This window comes from Lissotriton helveticus, chromosome 2_1 (genome assembly GCF_964261635.1).
Source record: "Lissotriton helveticus chromosome 2_1, aLisHel1.1, whole genome shotgun sequence".
NCBI classification, from domain to species: Eukaryota; Metazoa; Chordata; class Amphibia; order Caudata; family Salamandridae; genus Lissotriton; species Lissotriton helveticus.
This window is the reverse complement of record NC_136059.1, coordinates 1679969837-1679990971: the sequence shown is the minus strand read 5'-3', so window position 1 is coordinate 1679990971 and position 21135 is coordinate 1679969837.

Genomic DNA, 21135 nt, shown 5'->3' with positions numbered 1-21135 from the left:
GGTGTGAATGTTTTGTATGTGTCATACGTACGAAAGGTGTATGAATGGCCTGTAAAGAGGTTGGTGCCTTGACGTGGCTTTACAGCTCACGAGCTGTGAGTCAGTGGTTCAGTTTATCATACTTTCAATTATACGCAGTGTATTTCATTTTTGTGAAATTACTTGTGAATACAATTGTATGTACTGAATCATCACTCACCCTCGTGCCAAATCCAACCTGTATGTGTGTGTGTGTGCTTGCGGATTAGATGGCTGTGCAGTAATATTTGTCTTTTTTCTCTTTCTGAAGTAGGGTGTACCTTGTCCCTTATTGTGAATGTTGTAATGTGTTGCTTTTCCTTCCGGATGGTGTCAATGGTCTGGTGTGTATCAGGTATGAAAGGTGCGTGAATGGCCTGTAAACTGGTGCCTTGTCGTGGCTTTACAGCTCACGAGTTGCGAGTGACTGGTTCGGTTTTTATGCATTTATTTATTGACAGGGCATTTCATTTTGTTGAAATATCTTGTTAATAAAATTTTATGTACTGAACCATCACTCGCCCTCGTGCCAAATCCAACCTGTATGTGTGTGTCTTTGAGGAATAGATAGCCGTGCTTGAATGTATGACTTTTGAGTAACTCTGTTAAGGTGTACATTATAGCTATAAATAACTTACTAAATTTAGATATTATTGTTAAACCATGGGAGTATATGGTCATGTCTTTCTGGTGAATTCTAATGTTTTTTTTTATCCACAATCTCCTGTAAACTTGAAATTGTCTGTCACAATTTCCATGCAATATTGTCCCAAGAATCGCACACTCTCAAATTGAAAACTTAGGGGCTCATTATGATCGCGGACGGACTTGAGTCCGTCCGCGACCATCGAGGAGGAGGGAACCTCCGCATGGCCCGTGGAGTTCCCTCCTCTCCAATTAGGATGTGACCGCCACCCTCGCGGTCACGACCTCTATTTTTAACATTGCGGCGGGTGCAGCTTCAAGGTGCACCCGCCGCAATGTTAAAAAGGCATACATTGCATTTGTATGCAGAAAGCGGCAGGCACCGAGCGGTGCCTGCCGATTACTGCATACAAATGCAGGGGGGTACCACAGGTACCCCCCATGTGCACCCCCCACCCCCTTCACCCAGGGGGCCCGCAACGGACCCCCGCAGTGAAACTCCGTATGCTTTTCCACGGCGGGCATCCTAATATGGCTGGTGGTGTCTGAGAGACACCGCCACCACATTAGGGCTTTTTCGCTGCGGTTGTAAGCCAACCGCGGCGGAAAAGATGCGGACGTAAACCTGGACCCACCAGCCATCCTAATGTGGCGGTGGGTCTTTTGTGGGTCCGCTGCGGTTTTTCCGTATCCTCCGGGCCGGCGGAGGCTTCCGCCGTCCCAGAAGATACGGAAAAACCGGTATCCTAATCTGCCCCTTAATTCATTCAAAACAATTTGGTTTTGCAAGGGGGTTCCCATGAGTTTTTGGCCCGGGGCTCGGCAGGCATCTTTGGAAACTACCAAACCCAAACAGTTCTGAAAACTAGACACCCGGGGGAGTCCAGGGAGGTATGGCATGTGTGGGCCCCCCCAATGTTTTCCTACCCAAAAATCCCTGCAAACCTTACATTTAGGTTAAAAAAAACACTTTTCCATATATTTTTGCGTGGGATCTCCGTGCCGGCACAAATGTCCTACCACCCAGCGTTTCCCTTGATCTCCCGAGTAAAATGATACCTCACTTGTGTGGGTGGGCCAAAGGCCTGTGACTAAGGTGAGGTGCTTAATTTGTCAATCCTAAATACTACAATTTGTAAAAATTCATTTTTAGCCTGTTCTGCTTTGGGGCACCCACACAAGGGAGGTATCGTTTTACTCGGGAAAACAAGGGGAACGCTGGGTGGTAGGACATTTTTGCCGGCACGGAGATCCCACGCAAAAAAGTTTGGAAAAGTGATTTTTCAACCTAATTTTAAGGTTTGCAAGGAATTCTGGGTAGGAAGACATTGGGGGACTCACGCATGCCATACCTCCCTGGACTCCCCCGGGTGTCTAGTTTTCAGAACTGTTTGGGTTTTGTATTTTCCAAAGATGGCCGCCGAGCCCCGGGCCAAGAACTCAGGTGCACCCCCCAAAAATCAAGGTAGTTTTGATATAGGTTATTTTAAATTCTCCACCGTACGATTTGGACCTTTTCCTGTTGCAGCCACTATGCCTAGCCACGCAAGTGAGGTACCATTTTTATCGGGAGACCTGGGGGGAACGCTGGGTGGGAGGAAATTTGTGTGAGCCCAGTGATGCCACGCTTTCCCACACAAAAATGTGTGGAAAATCTGATTTTTTTCAGCTACAATCGAGATTTGCAAGGGATTCTGGGTAAAGGAATGTTGGAGGATCCACGCAAGCCATACCTCTTTGGAAGCCCCCGGGTGTCTACTTTTCAGAAATGTGTGGGTTTGGTAGGTTTCCCTAGATGGCCATCTAGCACGGGGCCAAAAACCCAGGTAACCCCTCTTGCAAAAGCTGGTGGTTTTGCAGCCACTATGCCTACCCAGGCAAGTGAGGTACCTTTTTTTTTGGGAGACCTGTGGAAACGCTGGGTGGGTGGAAATTTGTTGATCTACGCAGATTCCAGAACTTTCCACCACAGAAATGTGAGGAAAATGCATTTTTTTTGTCAATTTCTTAGATTTGCAAGGGATTCTGGGTAACAGAAGCAGGTGGTAGACAGTCGAGTCACCCCATCCTGAATTCCCCTGGGTGTCTAGTTTTCAAAAATATATAGGTTTGCTAGGTTTCCCTAGGTGCCGGCAGAGCTAGGGTTCAAAAACAAAAGGTAGGCTCTTTGCCAAAAAAAGGACACGATTTCACTGCGAAATTGAGGTGCAAACATGTTACGTTTTGTGCTGTTTCCTGTCGCAGGCACTAGGCAGACCCAGGCAAGTGAGGTACCATTTTTTTCGGGAGACCTGGGGGAACGCGGGGTGGGTGGAAATTTGTTGATCCACGCAGATTCCAGAACTTTCCACCACAGAAATGTCAGGAAAATGCGTTTTTTTTTACAATTTCTTAGCTTTGCAAGGGATTCTGGGTAACAGAACCTGGTGGTAGGCAGTCGAGTCACCCCATCCTGAATTCCCCTGGGTGTCTACTTTTAAAAAATGTATAGGTTGCTAGGTTTCCCTAGGTGCCGGCAGAGCTAGGGTTCAAAAACAAAAGGTAGGCTCTTTGCCAAAAAAGGGCACGATTTCACTGCAAAATTGCGGTGCGACCATGTTGCGTTTTGCGCAGTTTTCTGTCGCAGGCACTAGGCAGACCCAGGCAAGTGAGGTACCATTTTTCTTCGGGAGACCTGGGGGAACACTGAGTGGTTGGAAATTTGTTGATACACGCAGATTCCAGAACTTTCCACCACATATATGTGAGGAAAATGCGTTTTTTTTGTCAATTTCTTAGCTTTGCAAGGGATTCTGGGTAACAGAACCTGGTGGTAGGCAGTCGAGTCACCCCATCCTGAATTACCCAGGGTGTCTACTCTTCAAAAATGTATAGGTTTGCTAGGTTTCCCTAGGTGCCGGCAGAGCTAGGGTGCAAAAACTACAGCTAGGCACTTTGCCATAAAAGGGTCAATTTTTAACTGCAAAATTGAGGTGTGACCACGTTGCATTTTGCGCAGTTTCCTGTCACAGGCACAAGGGGGACCCACACAAGTGAGGTACCGTTTTTATCGGGAGACTTAGGGTAATTCAGATTTGTAAATCAACTGTTATTTCCAATTGAGTTTTCATGCAATTCTCCCTTCCCAATGAAAGACATTGTGTAAAAAAAAATCTTTTTAAAAAATGACCAATAATTCTCATGCTAGTATGAGTATTCCCAATTTTGAAAATGTGCAAATATAAACTGGTTCTAAACTCTATAGTTTGTACCCAATTCAGAAATACATAGGGGTCTTTCATACAGATTTTTCCATGTATACATTTTCCAAGAATAAGTGCTCTATACCCATTAAATAATAAAATACCATTGCAAGTTGCTGCTCAGTTTTTGGATCTGGGTTCGTCGGGTTCTTGGTGAAACTACAAGTCCTATATATCCCCACAACCAGGAAGGTCTAACGGATATAACGGTATATTGCTTTCCAAGAGCTGTCAAAATTACAAGAAGTTATAGGTGAATACGTTGAGACAAAAGGCTGTTTTTTTCAACAAATTTTCAATTATTCCAATATTTAACTGTTAGTTTCTATAAAGAAACCTTCACGGATTTAGACAAATGCCCCTTTCTTAATTCAGAATTTTGTCTACATTTCGAAAATGTATAGCTTTCCAGGATCCATTATTGCTTTCAAACTCAGTTCTACCATTAACTGGAAAGAGGTTGAAAGCTCTAAAAATAGCAAAAATAGGCTATGTCCCAGAAAAATGCCAAAACTGTGTGAAAAATGTTGGTTCTCTGACAAAAGACTGTCATTCCCTAAAAGCTGAGAAAATGGAGATTTCAGCCCCACAAACCCTTTTTTGATAACATTTGCAGGGAAAAACCCAGAGGCTTTCATTTGCAGCCCGTTTTTCCCATTTTTCTGAAAAAAAACAAAAATTATACTGTATTTTGGTTAATTTCTGGGACCCCTCCAAGGAAATCCACAAACCCTGGGCACCTTTCGAATCCACATGATGTTGGAAGAAAAGGACACAAATTTGACGTGGATACCTTATGTGGTCAAAACGTTACAGGGGCCTAAGCGCGCACTACCCCAAATCGCCAAAAAAAGGCTTAGCACGGGAGGGGAAAAGGCCTAGCAGCGAAGGGGTTAAGCTCCAAAGGGTTTGCTCGAAGTCCTCCTAGAAGGCTCCATAAACTGTAAAATTGCGACCGCGACTTCGCCATAGAATTATACGGTGCCCTCGGTCGTGTTAGCACACTGCACCCATCCTCCATGGAGTCCCTATCTACTCACCTTGGGTAGTTCCTTGGGGCCCCAGTGATTCTACAGCTCCAGACCTTGTCTTTACTCCAGTCATGGTTGTTATACCACTATTTTAGTATATGGTTTTGTCTCCCCCTGCAGCCCACTGTGTATTGTACTACTTACAACTGTTCTATTGATCTCTTATTGTGTGTTTTGTGTTCTATCTTTGTGTAGAGGATAGGAGAGAGTGTTATATTAATAAACACATTTTTATATAACTACTGTGTGGTTCTCCTTTCATTTGATTAATTCAGGAGGTGAAATTCCGGTAAAACAAGCTGCTTTACATTCCTTCAAGATTAAGCCTGAAGGCTGCTCTCCACAACTACCACTGGGATAGCTTTCTAAAGGTTATCTTTGACCTCATAAATCATAAGGATCGTTTGGGCTGGTGCAATTTGCCCACTTTTATTAATGGACGTCCTATACAAGGCCCACTTCTCACAGTAGTCATATATGTCTAGAACAGAGGTCTTCAAACTGTGAGGTGCGCCCCCCTGGGCGGGGGCGTGGAAGCGTTCCCAGTGGGGCGCCAATGGGTCTTCAATTACATGTAAATGAAGACAGCTTGGAAGCGCAAAAGGAGCGTTTCTAGGTTGTCGTCATTTAAATGCAGCAGTTAAAGCCCATAAAAACGCGTCTGGACTGTAATTCCGAGTGACATGAGCAGGGTCAGTGAGTGTGAATTTGGGGTCCAAGACAGGAGCGCACCTACCATTGTGTTGAGTGGGCTGCATCGGCCCCCTGCGACCTCCTTTTGTAAATTAGCACACATATATCGACTCGGCTGCTACAAAGAGCTGAAGAGGAGCACCACACTTTCACCCCAGACTCTTACCCGGCCCCACAATCCCATTTTGTTGTGCTAATTTGGAAAAGTTTAGTTTGAATTTAAACATTTTTGTATGCGTTTAAGTCACTTCGTGATTCCAGCCCTCCTCAAACAAACAGAAAAATGCTCTCCCAGGGCAGACAGAAAGAGTGTACTGACCCTAAGGCACTTAATTGTGTTAAAGCTCGTGTTAAAGCTTTCTCTGTGAGAGTGAACGTGGTGATGGCAATACAGTGCTGTGGCAGACTCGACCTTTTCAAATATTATACAGGCCCCCAGACTTTAAAAGGCTGATCGAACTCGATCTTTCTGTTGAATTAAATTGTCATAAAAGATTATTTTAGGTCGTTACCCTCCCTTTTTTGGGTGCGGCCTTTATCCTGTATTTTTCTTCTTCAAATATGATACTATTGTTATTATTGTAACGCATTATGTAAATTTGTAAAGCGCTCTGATACACGCAAGGGTTATGTTCGCGCTATAAAAAACTATAAAAATAAATAAATATTCAATGTGGATTGGTGGAAATCGGCAGGGGTCAAAAATGTCATTATGACACCCCGCACTCATCAACAAGTAGATAGCAGGAGTATCCAGCAACACTTCCACTTCAACATGTAAGCCACAATAAATACCCATCATATGGTGGTTAAAAGGCTGTGCTATGCCAAAAGAATTTAGCTTTGTACAGAAAAGTTCAAACATGTAGACCAGTGTATTGAATTATAACATACATCTGAATAGAGTTTTATTTATTTATTGGCGCTGTTAAGCCAGTGATATCGGGCAGCACTATTAGAAGTAAAATGCACAAACGAAAGATTATGTTTTGACATCAAATAACAAAATGAACCTTCCATATATTAACCTGCTTACTGCTCATTATATGCAGCTGGGAGTATGTAGGTAGGTATATATGCCATGTTTGTGCTATCTACAGATATCTACGAGCAACCTGAAGAGATTAGGGATTCAAGCAGGGTTGTCCAACCTTTCACAGGCTGATAAAGGGGATATCATGGAGTTAAAATTAGAGCATGTTATTCACAGAGATGCAAACATTGGAGCATGGCTGGTGCCTGTCAGAGATGGCATGGTGAGCAAAAAAAATATGGACTGGAATGCAGCCTCAAGCAGTTACCAGTAGTAGAGAGAAATTCAAGTTTTTCACCCATTCCTTTTGTGCTTTCTTCAGCTCCATGCTTTAAGAGCCTAGACCTGGGCCCTGTGCTCACTCCATCATAGGCCTCACTCACCCGACTGACCAGGGCAAGTGGGCCAAAACAGGTTTAGGGCTGCTTGTGCTCTTGTACTGAAGGCTCTGGCTCTCGGTCTCAGAACACAGGGTGCATTTTGCTTACTAGCATCAGGGCTCAAGTCACTATTGTTGTACACAGAACAGGACCTAAGCAACAGGGGAGGAGGGAGGGGTAAGTGTGCTTTTTTGTTGCTATTTTTTACACAAAGTGGCAGAAAGCCTGTTTGGGCATCTGGCCTGGAAGTAAAATAAAATAAAATAAATTAAAGTAATGGCCCAGTTGAGTGGGAAGAGTGGACAGTCTGAAGCTGTAGGTATTATTGGTGCAGCAGTTGCAGCTGTGCCAGTGCTTCTTTGAAACCTTGGCGCAATGACCTAAGGGAGAGGAAAAGTTAGTGGTGAGGAGACGCCTTGATTTGGACATCAGAGAGATGAGGGATGCAGGGAGATGAGAGGGAGAGAGATGATGATAGACGGGATTGAGAGGGGTGGTGTGAGATGAGGCTATGTTGTTAACAAACGTCTGTACCTATCATTAGTGAAATAGGTGCAGTGATATGTTTGCCCAGGGGTCCACTACATCACAAGTTTGAATGTTTTACAACAAAAAGGGTGCATGGGGGCTAATTTTCCTTGCTAGCATTAGGACAGATGGTGCCCTTGGCACAAAAAAGGTGGGCAGCATGCAGTAGCTCATTTTCTTTCAGAAAGAGACTGGGCTTGTTGCGAGATTGTAGTGATGGTCAGACATTGTGGGGAAGGACTGAAAGAAGAGGAGATAGACCGCTTCTAAGGGCTACAGTCATCATTAATGCAGCAGATGGAGTGCATTGAGGCCCACAGCACCCCAATTATGGGCAGTAGTGTTTTGGATCAATTGTATTCTTGTTTGATGCTGTTGCATTTTTATAAGTCCCACATTCAGTGTGGATTACGAGCTACAGAAAAGCAATCCAGAAGTGATAACATGATCCCTGCCCCCATTGATCATCCCTCCTCAAATCCTTGCCATATAATTTTGGAGGGGGGCCCAACTTCAAAACATTGTGCTTAGGGGGGGCTCATGGCAAAACAGTTTGAAGACCTCTGGTCTAGAAGCATATCATCAACTTTGACAGACAGTGCTCTAAAAGTATGTTGTGCATTTAAATGGAAAAAATGGCATAGACAACCAAAATCATATACCTTTTGTTTCTTATTCGTTCATTCACTCACTCCTGATTTTACTGAGTAGACTGTTGTGCTTACCATTCATGTAATAGCTCGGTTACTTCCCCTCCCACCAGTCGGGTCAGTCTGGGAGGGGCATTACGAGTATCAAGCATCAGCAATATGCATAGAGGGAGGAGGCAGGGTGTGCTGTGGTTGGAGGGGTGGTCTGTGGGTCAGTATGGGGGATTGTCAGGTGACATTGCGACCACCATTTCTGGAGGATGCATAGTTTGGCTGTGGATATCACTGTGTGTAGGAGGCGAAATTGTGGGCCAGAGAGGTCTGGGGAATTTCTGGTGTTGTGCAGAAGGATGACAGGTGGGTGAGGGGAGGTGTAGAGGCATGGACACTCCCATGGTGACCCCAATATATGTAAACAATCGGATTCTATCAATGTGTAAAAAGTGAATACTTTAAGATTTTGTTGTGATTTTTTAGCTAGGGTTGGTGAGAGTGACTCTCTTTTCCTGATGGCAAAAGAGGAGCGCTATGTGCTTTTAAAATGCCCCTCACACACTAAGAATCCCTTAGTGTCATGCTTCATCATGGGGGTCTTCCCGTACTCTACGGGGCGGGGCGTGCTTCGACCTACGAACTACACAGGAGCACTTGGTAGAGTGACGATAGGCTACGTGTGGTGTAAAAGCAGTGAAAGTGATTTCGAAAGGTGTAGGGACGTAAATATGTGAGAGCAACTTAAAAATTCCCTGGCTAGTAGAAAAAAATATTTATTACCTTCTCTGGCTGGGAACAATAAAAAGGGGTTTAAGTAGAGCGACCAAGTAGTTAGCGTAATCCGCTCTACTTAAACCCCTTTTTATTGTTCCCAGCCAGAGAAGGTAATAAATATTTTTTTCTACTAGCCAGGGAATTTTTAAGTTGCTCTCACATATTTAGGTCCCTACACCTTTCTAAATCACTTTCACTGCTTTTACACCACACGTAGCCTATCGTCACTCTACCAAGTGCTCCTGTGTAGTTCGTAGGTCGAAGCACGCCCCGCCCCGTAGAGTACGGGAAGACCCCCATGATGAAGCATGACACTAAGGGATTCTTAGTGTGTGAGGGGCATTTTAAAAGCACATAGCGCTCCTCTTTTGCCATCAGGAAAAGAGAGTCACTCTCACCAACCCTAGCTAAAAAATCACAACAAAATCTTAAAGTATTCACTTTTTACACATTGATAGAATCCGATTGTTTATGTAAACTATTTAGGAGGGTGATTCTATCACCACCACCTCTCCTCTTCCTCGACTGTTACTTTGGACCCCAATATATGACCAGAAAGGCTGAATAGAGGGGCAGTCGCAAAGAATGTGGGGGTTGTTGCAGCGTGTGTCCGGACATCTCCAGCACCTCGAATGAGTCAGGAGACCGGCCCTCAGCAGCTTTGCTGGGGCCCAGTACCACTCATGGAGTGTCTTTAAAAGGCAAACTTTCCGGCGGGCTTCCCGGTGTTCCCCTATTCAGGGCCTCCATAACCTCCGCCCAGTCCTCCTCTTCGACAGTAAACTGTAGGCGGGCAGGTCACTTATCGCAGAGGATGTGCAGGAGGGTTTGGGAGAAGAGGTGGTTTGTGAGTGTGCCATAGAGTCCCGACACCACTCCCTCGTGCCAGCCCCACATGGACAGATATTCCACTATCAGCGAAGACTGCAGGGCCCAGGGGAGAGGACCAGGACTTTTCCTCAGGCAGTGCTGCAACTGCAGGTACTGCCAGGCCATCTGTGGGTGTAATCCAAATTCCTCCCTTAGGTGGATGAATAATTTCAAATCGCCCTCCAGTAACAACTGGGCCAGGGTCCGCATGCCCACTTCTTTCCATCGGGGCCAACGAAGTGTCAGACTGTTTATACGGATGCTGTCATTGCACCATATCGGTGCCTTGATGTTAGCCGGTGGTCTACGCCTAATAGGTAGTGCGCACATAGCCATGCTTTATGCATGGCCTGTATCACAGTATGTGGGAGAGGTAGTTGGAGGGGTGCGGTCCCCGTATAGGGAGCCAAGACTGTCAGCGCAGGCGAGGAGCGCGCTTTCCGTTGTAACCCAGTGCGGAGAGTAAGTATGCGAGCTGGGAGAGAAGAAGGGCTAGAGAGTAGTGCTCTACAGACAGGAGGCCCAGACTGCCAAAGAAGCAGCAAGCCATAAGTTTGGACACGGCTTAGCGGGGGTGGCTGGAGCCCCAGACAAAGGCCTGTATCCTTGTGTCAATGAGGCGTAGAGTAGTTAGAGGCACTGTGACAGGTAGCATTCCCAATATTTAGGTGAATCGCCGCAGCATGACAATTTTTATTATCGGCACTGTGTCCAACAGGGAAAATCCCAGAAGGGACCATTTGTCAAAGTCCAATTTCATCTTCGCGATCAGGGGTGTCAGGTTATCCTTGAGCATTCCGTCCAGGCTCTGTTACCCAGGACCCCCAGGTACTTGAGCCATGAAGATTTCCATTGGAAACGGTAGCCATTGATCGTCGTTATTGTGGTGTGCTGTATAGTCATCTATGACTTCTAGGAATGCATGTAAGGAGTGTGGAAGATCCTTAAGGGTAAGCAGAATATCGCTGGCATATAGGTACACTTTGGAAAGGCTGCCCGCGTAGGGTATTCCCGCTATAGACGGTGAGTGGCGAATGACAGAGGCCAGGGGCTCCATGGCCAGAGGAAACTAGAGGGGGGAGAGCGTGCAACCATAACGGGTGCCTCTCCGGCAGCAGCGGCCAGCACAGGTAAGTGCGGTGTGGTGGGGCAGTGCAGGGTGGGAGGGGAAAAGGTAACAGATGATGGAGTAGGTATAATTAAATAAATAAATACCTATTCTGTCGTCTGTCGACTTCCCAACCCCCCGGGCCCCGCCCCACCACACCGTGCATACCAGTGCCGGCCGCCGCTATTCTCCGGATCTAAAAGGTATCCGAGAGGAAGCCCCCACAGGCGACCTGGGCCCGCTGCAGCCGTAAAGTAAGCACACCTTGGAAGGAATATGCTACTTACCAGTATGCATCTGTTCTTGGCATGTAGAGCTACAGAGTTGTACATTTAGCAATAGATCGCCACCTGGTGTTGGGCTCGGATGATTGCAGGTTGTTGTTGTCTTCTTGGAAGAAGTCCTTGTAGTCACGAGATAGGTGACTCCTCCCTTGTACAATACTGCGCATGGTCATCAACTCCATCCTCAGATTGTTTTTTTCCGCCACTGGATTCGGATGAAAGTTTTCCGCTCCGGCTAGAAAACATTTTTTCTGCATTTTCGAAGCGTGAAACTTTAAACAAACTTCTTCGACATCGAACAGACTTTCGACATCACCAGCAACATCCCGGTGCATCGACACGGGCCGTTGGGCCTATCGGCGCCGTACGGCCTACGCCTCATGGACAGAACTCCATTCAAGAGATGCCCGGTATGTCGAGCAAAATTCCCTCATAGCGACCATCACGAGGTTTGCAACCTCTGTCTATCGCCGGAACACGACGAGTCGACCTGCACAGCCTGTGCCTCCTTCCGATCGAAAAAGACCATTCGGGATCGGAGGGCCCGTCGACACGAGATGAGGAGATCAGCACCAGCACCGGAGGCCATCTTTGAGGAGGAGATCGTCGAAGAAGACGTCTACGCGGATGAAGATCCGATCGAAGATATCTCCGAGGACTAGGCTCCACTCGTCGCCGAGGAAGACTCGCCTGATCTCTAGATCATATCGGGGGCAGAGGACTCAGACGATTCGATTCCATCTCAACAACCCGTGAGTACCTCTGCCCCTGCACGATACACACTACCCAAAACAAAGGCAACGGTCAGCACTCCGCCCATGGGGCCCAGTCGAGACCGAAATTTACCCTCTGATGCCCCGCCTTCGGGCTCGGCTCCGAGGAAACAGACTATGCCTTCGAGTGCCTCGGCACCGAAAAAACCACATGTGCCAATTCCACCTCCTCCATTGGCACCAAAGAACCCTTCGACACCGAAGGACTCATCGACACCGAAGCCAAAACGCCCTTCGGCACCCAAAGACACATCGGTGCTGAAGCCAAAGACAGTACCGGACCCGAAAGTTTCCACTCCAAAACCTTCCGGTTCCAAAAACAAAGAAGGGAAGCCAGATTCCGGCGCCGCAGGCCCAGCAAAACCTGTCTACACGCCGAAACCTCCAATATCGGTACCAAAGACTCCAGTTAACCTAAGCAACCTTCGGAACCGAAAAAATTGCCACAGGACTCCATCACTCCTCCTAAGACTAAGAACACTAAGCAACCTCGATCGGCACCGAAAAAAATCGACGCCGAAGAAGATTATACAAGAGGAAGATCTGTTTAGACCAGATCCTACACAGAAAAGAGTCCATATTAACCCAAAAACTGGACATGTGGAAGCAATTCCTTACAAAAAGAGGCCAGCAGACACACCACTTACACCTGTGGTTCCTGCCAAAAAGGATTGTGCAACTTCTCCAATGCACCCTTCCTCTCCTTCACCTTCATCCTCTTCTATTAATCCATATACTGAACCTATAACTTCTCCTATCCAATATCCCGCATCATCACACCACACTGACGAGGAGTATGATTTGGGTGGGGGGGATGATGAACCAGAGTCACATACATACCCTTTAGATGAGGATATCAACCCAGAATATCCCAAGGAAGACGATGCATATAATTTTGCACCAAACAATGCACCAGACATCCCTGATCCTCAGTACTACCCAACAAAACCCTCCCCTCCAGAGGATAGTATTGGGTTCAATCATTTACTAAACAGAGCGGCAATTTACCATGGGGTTTCTATGCACTCTGATGCCATTGAGGAGGACTTCTTATTAGACACTTTTGAACAGTCACAAAGGTCTACTCAAATATTACCCATGATCAAAGGAGTCATTAAACATGCTCCAGGCATTTTTAAAGATCCAGTAAGGTGTAGAGTGTTAAATCTCAGAATAGAGAAAAAGTACAGGCCAGCACCAGCTGATCCAGTATACATTAAGGGACATCTGCCATTAGACTCTTTGGTAGTGTCAAATGCACGTAAGAGAGCCAATTATCAAACTTCTGGTGACACACCTCTGCCAGACAAAGAATCCAAGATTATTGATGCGTCAGGGAAAAGAATTGCTGCACAAGCAACAAACATATGGCGGATAGCAAACACACAAGCCTTACTCTCACGATACAACAGGGCTCATTACGACCAACTAGAAAAGTTAATGGAACACCTACCAGATCAATACAAGGATCAGGCAGCAGAGCTCCTACAAGAAGGCAAATTAATATCTAATGCCTCAATTAAATGCGCACTAGATGTAGCTGACACAGCATCTAGAGCAGTTAACACTAGTGTTATTCTAAGACGTCATGCATGGTTACGCATTTCAGGTTTCAAACCAGAAGTACAAACTACCATCCTAAACCAGCTCTTCAATCAGTACCAACTGTTCGGGCCGGAAGTAGATAAGACACTGGAAAAGATGAAAAAGGACACAGACACTGCTAAGTCTATGGGTGCATTACAATCCACCCAAAGTAGAGGTTCTTTTTGCCGCTCCTCTTATAGTGGAGGCTCCAAGAAAACAGGCGCAGATACCACATCATCTTTTAAAACACACACAGAAATCTCCTCCAATAAAGGCTACTTTAGAGGAGGATACAGAGGCAATAACAACAAGGGAAGAGGTAGAGGTAATAACAACAACCGCTCCTCTTCCACTCCCAAACAGTGACTTCCCACTGCCTCCCCTACAGCATTCCACTCCTGTGGGGGGCAGACTATCACAGTTCCTACCTGTCTGGAATTCCAACACAACAGACAAGTGGGTAAGACAAATTATCCAACATGGCTACTGCCTAGAACTCATAGCAACCCCCCGAAACATACCAGCCAGGCAGCGTCCAATGTCCACAGAACACCTAACTCTGCTTCAACAGGAAGTTCTAGCACTCCTAGAAAAAGATGCTATTCAAGTAGTGCCTCTACAAGAACAAGGAACATGAGTCTACTCACTGTACTTCTTAATCCCCAAAAAGGACGGGACACTGAGACCAATTCTCGACCTCAGGCCCCTCAACCATTATATACAATCAGATCATTTTCACATGATCACGTTACAACATGTACTCCCATTGCTAGAACAGGGAGATTTTCTGTCAACACTAGACCTAAAGGACGCCTACTTTCATGTGCCTATACATCCTGCAAACAGGAAGTATCTAAGATTTGTCATACAAGGACAACACTATCAGTTCAAAGTCCTTCCATTCGGGGTCACAACAGCACCAAGAGTGTTTACAAAGTGCTTAGCCGCAGTAGCAGCACATCTCAGAAGACAACAAATACATGTCTTCCCTTAACTAGACGACTGGCTCATAAAGGCGAGATCGTTCAACCAGTGTGTACAACACACAAAACAAACGATTCAAACATTTCACGACTTAGGGTTTACAATAAACTACACCGAGTCACACCTAGAGCCTTCGCACGTTCACCAATATCTAGGAGCTACCATAAACACATCAGTAGCTCTAGCGTATCCCAGTCAAGCCAGGATTCAAAGCATTCAGAATTTAGTTTCCCTTTTTCAATGCCAACACTCTCTTCAAGCCAGAGTGTTCATGAAACTAATAGGCATGATGGCGTCTTGCATCTTCATAGTCCCTCACGCAAGATTGCAAATGCGCCCACTACAAGAATGTCTAGCACAACAGTGGAGTCAGGCTCAAGTTCAGCTCACAGACCTGGTGTTGGTAGACAGTCGTACATATCCCTCTCTGCAATGGTGGAACACCAAAAACTTGACAAAGGGACGGCCGTTCCTAGACCCTATCCACAAATAGTGCTCACGACAGAGGCATCCCTCACAGGATGGGGAGCCCATCTCTTGCATTATACCACACAAGGCCAATGGAACAATCAACAGAAACAGTTACACATCAACCATTTAGAGCTTCTAGCAATTTTCTTAGCACTCAAAACCTTTCAAGTACAAGTACAAAACAAGGCTGTTCTAATCCGGACAGCCAATATGACAGCCATGTATTATGTACAAAAACAGGGGGGGGACGCACTCTCTGCAACTGTTCCAACTTGCACAGACCATTTGGAGATGGGCCATCCCTCAAAACATACACCTGACAGTGGAAAACCTTCCAGGAATTCACAATCAGATAGCAGATCTGTTGAGTCGTCAGTCACAACAGATTCAGGAATGGGAGCTGCACCCACAAGTTCTCCAACCATTCTTCCAAAGGAGGGGGCATCCACAGATAGATCGGTTTGCCACCAACGAAAATGCGAAATGCCCAAGCTTCGCCACCAGATTTCCACACCCACAATCGGAAGGAAATGCGATATGGATGAACTGGTCAGGCAGATTTGCGTACGCTTTTCCACCTCTCCCACTCATTCCACTAGTAGTACGCAAGCTCAGACAACAGTCTATCAAAATGATACTAGTGGCCCCCACATGGGCACGGCAGCCGTGGTTCACCACACTGCTCGATCTCTCACTGGTACCACATCAAAAATTATGGCTCACGCCATCCCTGTTAACACAGAACCATGGAGAAATAAGACACCCAGACCCAAACCAACTGAATTTGGCGATCTGGCTCCTGAGATCTTAGAGTTCGGTTACTTAAACCTACCACAAGACTGTATGAACATAATTAAAGAAGCTAGAAGATCCACTACCAGAGCATGTTATGCAGCGAAGTGGAAAAGATTTGCAATATACTGTAACAAAAATAACATTGATCCACTGGATGTTTCCATCCAAAATATCATCTGCTATCTTCTACACCTACAAAGGTCCAATTTGGCTTATTCTTCCATACGCCTGCATCTAGCAGCAATTGCAGCCTATTTACAAAATAGACCGCATCTATCTCTCTTTAGAGTACCTGCAATTAAAGCATTTATGGAAGGATTAAAAAGAATAATCCCACCTAGGTTCATAGCGGCAAAGAGGTGTTTCGATGCAGTTGAACACCTTTTCTGCACCCAGGGAGAGGGCTACCGCACCCTCCGATAGGTCCTTAGCAGCCCATAGAGTTTGAGCCAGGGTGCGGCAGTGGTTCCTGTAAGAGCGGCCTGGGACAAAGCCGACCAGTGTGTGGTGAATGAGGGAGGGTATTACCATGCTCAGGTGTGCTGCCAAGATGCTGGCAAGGATTGAAATATCTCCATTTAGGAGGGAAATGGGCGGCAGCTACCGCTTAGTAACCAGTCTCTCCCGGTTTGGGCAGTCCTGTGATCACCGCTCTGTTAGAGAGAGGTCCTAAGGAGGCCGCCTGTTCTTCCTCTTGTAAAGCGACATGTAGGGTATCGATTGCCTCCTCCCTGGACCATTTATCGAATTCCTCTGGGAATCCATCCTCGCTCAGGGCCTTATGGTAGGGCAGTTTGGAGATGGCCACTGCAATTTCCCCATACTGATATCCCCCATAAAGAGCTCCCTGCCCTTATCCATCAAGCGTGGGAGGTCAACTTCCTCGGGGAACTTGGATACCTGTTCCGTGCTGGCCGGCGCCTTCGGGGTGTAAAGCTGTTCGGAAAAAGACGCAAATTCATTAATGATGTCCTGTGGTCCAGTGAGGATCTCCCCATCCACAGACTGAATAGCGGGGATGGCCATTGCAGCATCCTGCTGTCTCAGTTGTGCCGCTAGCAGTCGGCCTGCTTTTTCCCCCTGCTCATAGTGCCTCCTTTTCAGATGCTGGAGGGCGTATTCAGCTTTGGAGGTGAAGAGGCCGTTAAGGGCCATACAGGCTTGCTCTAGACGACGACGGTTTGGTACAGAGGGGTGGGAGGTGTAAAGGTGTTTGAAGGAGGCAATTTTACCCTCTAGCTCAATCCAGCGAAGTGACGTCGGTTTGTTGCCCACGTCTCGTCTCTGATCAGCTGTCCACAAATGGGTTCATTCACGGCTGCCCATAGTGTCCTGCGGGAGTCTAAAGACGTTTTATATCCGCTAGGTAAGTGGATAGGTAGTCCTGTGGTTGGCTCTTGCCCTGGGGTGAACGATATCTCTACACATTCAGGCGCCACGGAGCGCAACCCGGGAGCCCAAACCCATGTTGAGGGGCAATAGGACCGGTGAGTGGTTGGAGAGCAGCCTCCAAGATATGGGAGTCCCCAACAAGTGGCACAGCTAAGTAAGAAATGAGGAAGTAATCCAGTCTGAATTGGGTACTGTGGACAGGAAAGTATATTCCCTGTCTGTCGGGTGGCAAAGGCGCCAGTGATCCATGAGGCCGTGGTCTGAGGAAATATTTCCCAGCAGGGCTCTGTCCCAGTCGGTCCCCCTGTCCAAGGGTCCTGTCCTATCTAGCAGCGCATCTCGGCTGAGATTCCAGTCTCCTCTGATGATGTACCGAGATGCTCCAATCTCAACGAGCAGGCGGTTCAGGTGAAGGAAGAAGGAGCATTTGACCCCTGTTGGGGCATACACTGACCCCACACATAGGAATTGGTCTCCTAATCTCAGTTCAGCAAATGTGTATCTGCCATCCTGGTCGGACCACGTTTTCACGGCTGTGATGGGCAGCGATTTAAGGAGAGTTATCGCCACCCCGCATTTATGCGGTAGGCCTCCCTCAGCCGTGGCTGGAACCGAGACGCTGCTATGGATCACTCTGCCCACCCAGTCGCGGCATAGATATTCTGAATCTAGGGCGTCCAGATGTGTCTCCTGTAGAAGGACCACTTTCTTTGCTTTGAGGTAAGAGAGTACCTTCTTCCGCTTAATATAATGCGTGAGGCCATTAACATTCCACAGCATAGGGGATAGGGGGTGTGAAGGATGTGCACGGCCATGTGCGGGCCGGGGGGTCTGTGGGGGCATCAGGCTGCTCGCAGGAGAGGAGTAGGGAGGGGGAACCAGGCTATGCGAAGGGGTGAGGTGGGGGTGTGCAGAAACTGTATAGACAGGAGTGTGATGTGAGCAGGCAGGGGGGTCTGGGATAGGGGTGCAGAAGGGGAAACAGGTGGGAGGAGGCTGAGGCGGAGTATGGGGCTAGACAGGGTCAGCATGGGGCAAGTGGGGGGAGAGGGGAGGAAAGGAGGAAAGGAAAAGAGAGAAGGTAATTAAATGAGGGGGTGGAACGGAAAAGGCAAGAGGTGGGAGCAGGGGACAAACGGGTGGAGGGTCTGGGCACGTAAGTAAAGCGACTACCAGTAGACACCAATGAGTGCTGAGTATGGGCTAACAAGGAGCACCAGGAGACCTGTCGGAATGGGGCACTGGGGGGGAGGTAATGTAGAGAGACAGGAGGGGTAGACTGTGCACAAGGAACATGGCTCTAGGGGCACTGAGCTGTATGCTGCAGGTCTAGGCTTGTGGGCTGTGTGGCGCCGAGGGGGCCCCTTCGGGGGGCAGGGCTGGCCAGGAGATGCACAAGTGCACAGTTGTAATTGTGACCGAGCCCGGGGTCACAGTCGTGTGAGGGGCAGAGAGCAAGCTCTCGAGTCCATCGGAAGGAGGCCGGGTGACGGGCACCTCCACTGAATGTACACCACGAGGGAGAGGAAGTGGCCGGGCGGATGGATGACTAGGAATCTGGGCGACCGGCCGTGGGGTCAGGGGTCTGTCGGCCCTACTTGGGGGCTGTTGGATCCCATGCCGGCATTGTGCACTTGGCGAGAAAGGATGTGTTTGGGTTTTGGGGTGCAAGGGTTAATTTTGGGTTTCAGGGTCGGTATGGGTTTTGAGGTGCCACGGTTCATTTTAGGGTTCAGGGTGGGTTTGGGTTTTGGAGTGCAAGGGGGTAATTCTAGGGTTCAGGGTGGGTTTGGGTTTTTGGGTGGCGGTTAATTTTAGGGTTCAGGGCGAGTGTGGGTTTTGGGGTGTCAGGAGTAATTTTAGGGTTCAGGGTGTGCTTCGGTTTTGGGGTGCCAGGGGTAATTTTAGGGTTCTGGAAGTGTTCGGGTTTTTGGGTGCAAGGGTTAACTTTGGGGTACAGGGTGGGTGTTAGGGGTGTCAGGGGTAATTTTAGGGTTCAGGGTGGGTTTGGGGTGCAAGATTTAATTTTAGGGTTCAGGGTGGGTTTGGGTTTTGGGGTGGCAGTTTTAGTGTTGAGGGTGGGTTTGGGTTTTGGGTGCAAGGTTGATTTTTGGGGTTCAAGGTGGGTATGGGTTTTGGGGTGTCAGGTGCAATTTTATGGTCAGGATGGGTTTGGGGATGCCAGGGTTAATGTTAGGGTTCAGGGTATGTGAGGGGTTTGGAGTGCAAAGGTTACTTTTAGGGTTCAGGGTGGGTTTCGGTTTTGGGGTGAAAGGGTTAATTTTGGGGTTCAGGGTCGGTATGGGTTTTGAGGTGCCACGGTTCATTTTAGGGTTGAGGGTGGGTTTGGGTTTTGGAGTGCAAGGGGGTAATTCTAGGGTTCAGGGTGGGTTTTGGTTTTTGGGTGGCGGTTAATTTTAGGGTTCAGGGCGAGTATGGGTTTTGGGGTGTCCGGAGTAATTTTAGGGTTCAGGGTGTGCTTGGGTTTTGGGGTGCCAGGGGTAATTTTAGGGTTCTGGAAGTGTTCGGGTTTTTGGGTGCAAGGGTTAACTTTGGGGTACAGGGTGCGTATGGGGTTAGGGGCGTCAGGGGTAATTTTAGGGTTCAGGGTGGATTTGGGGTGCAAGACTTAATTTTAGGGTTGAGGGTGGGTTTGGGTTTTGGGGTGGCAGTTTTAGGGTTGAGGGTGGGTTTGGGTTTTGGGTGCAAGGTTGATTTTTGGGGTTCAAGGTGGGTATGGGTTTTGGGGTGTCGGGGGCAATTTTACGGTCAGGATGGGTTTGGGGATGCCAGGGTTAATGTTAGGGTTCAGGGTATGTGAGGGATTTGGAGTGCAAGGGTTACTTTTAGGGTGGGTTTCGGTTTTGGGGTGAAAGGGTCAATTTTGGGGTTCACACGTAACAAACTGATCTGGATTCGCAGACAGTTCTGAATCAGAGGCGGCGCAAGAAGCAAATGATAGTCTGAGCAGGCTTAGCCACTGTCCAGTAATCATGTGACAGAGAAGCCAAGTAGTGAGGACTAGATCTAGGCACACACTATAACACGGGAATGCCCTGGGTGGTTCCCCCCCCCCCTTCCTGCGCCACCGCTTCCCTAGGGCCCTTCCCTCACCCCCCTCTGGATTCCCCCGGCCCACTAGGTTGGCTACCTCCCCCCCCACACACACAAATGGGAGAGGAAATACAGTAACATACTTTATAGATAGTGTACCCCTGGTAGATTTAGTTGCGCAGTCAACACTGAGGGGAGCGCAAACTGTGCACTGCCTGTATCATGATGCAAATGCTAAAACTTTTCTGGGTTATGATGTAGTGTCTTGCCATACCCTTTTCCCTGCCCAAACTGTTTTTCATGAACTCCTCTACCATTTATCACACATTCCTAATGTTCCATTTTGTAAAAATTGCAATCCGATTGATCACACTTTATCTGGCCCCAGCCGGAGATTACGGCTCGAGCCGGAGAGTACAGTCCGGGTCCGGGTGCAGAAATTCCAGCCTGAGTGCGAACGTAACGTTAGGAGTCGTATGTGCATTCTGTGAACACCAAAAATCATGAGTGCCTTCTGTGAATACCGAAAGTAGTTTGTTAAGGATTTTGTCTCAGATCTTAGTTCTATGAATCGGCCATGTTGTGTTATTGTATTTATGATGTGCAACATAGTGCTCTTTTACAGTGGATTATGTGAAATTAGTTCTCAGAAGGTGTCTGAGTGAGTTCAGGTTGTGGTGGGGGGATTGTTGGACAAGACTGGCAGGAGTGACAGCTCTAGAGCGGAGGCTGAAAGCAATGCAGATTTCTCATAGTGCCTGTCAGTGGGTTACAATAGTATTCAGAATAGATGCTCATCCAATCTTTGACCGCTCTACAGAGCGATAAT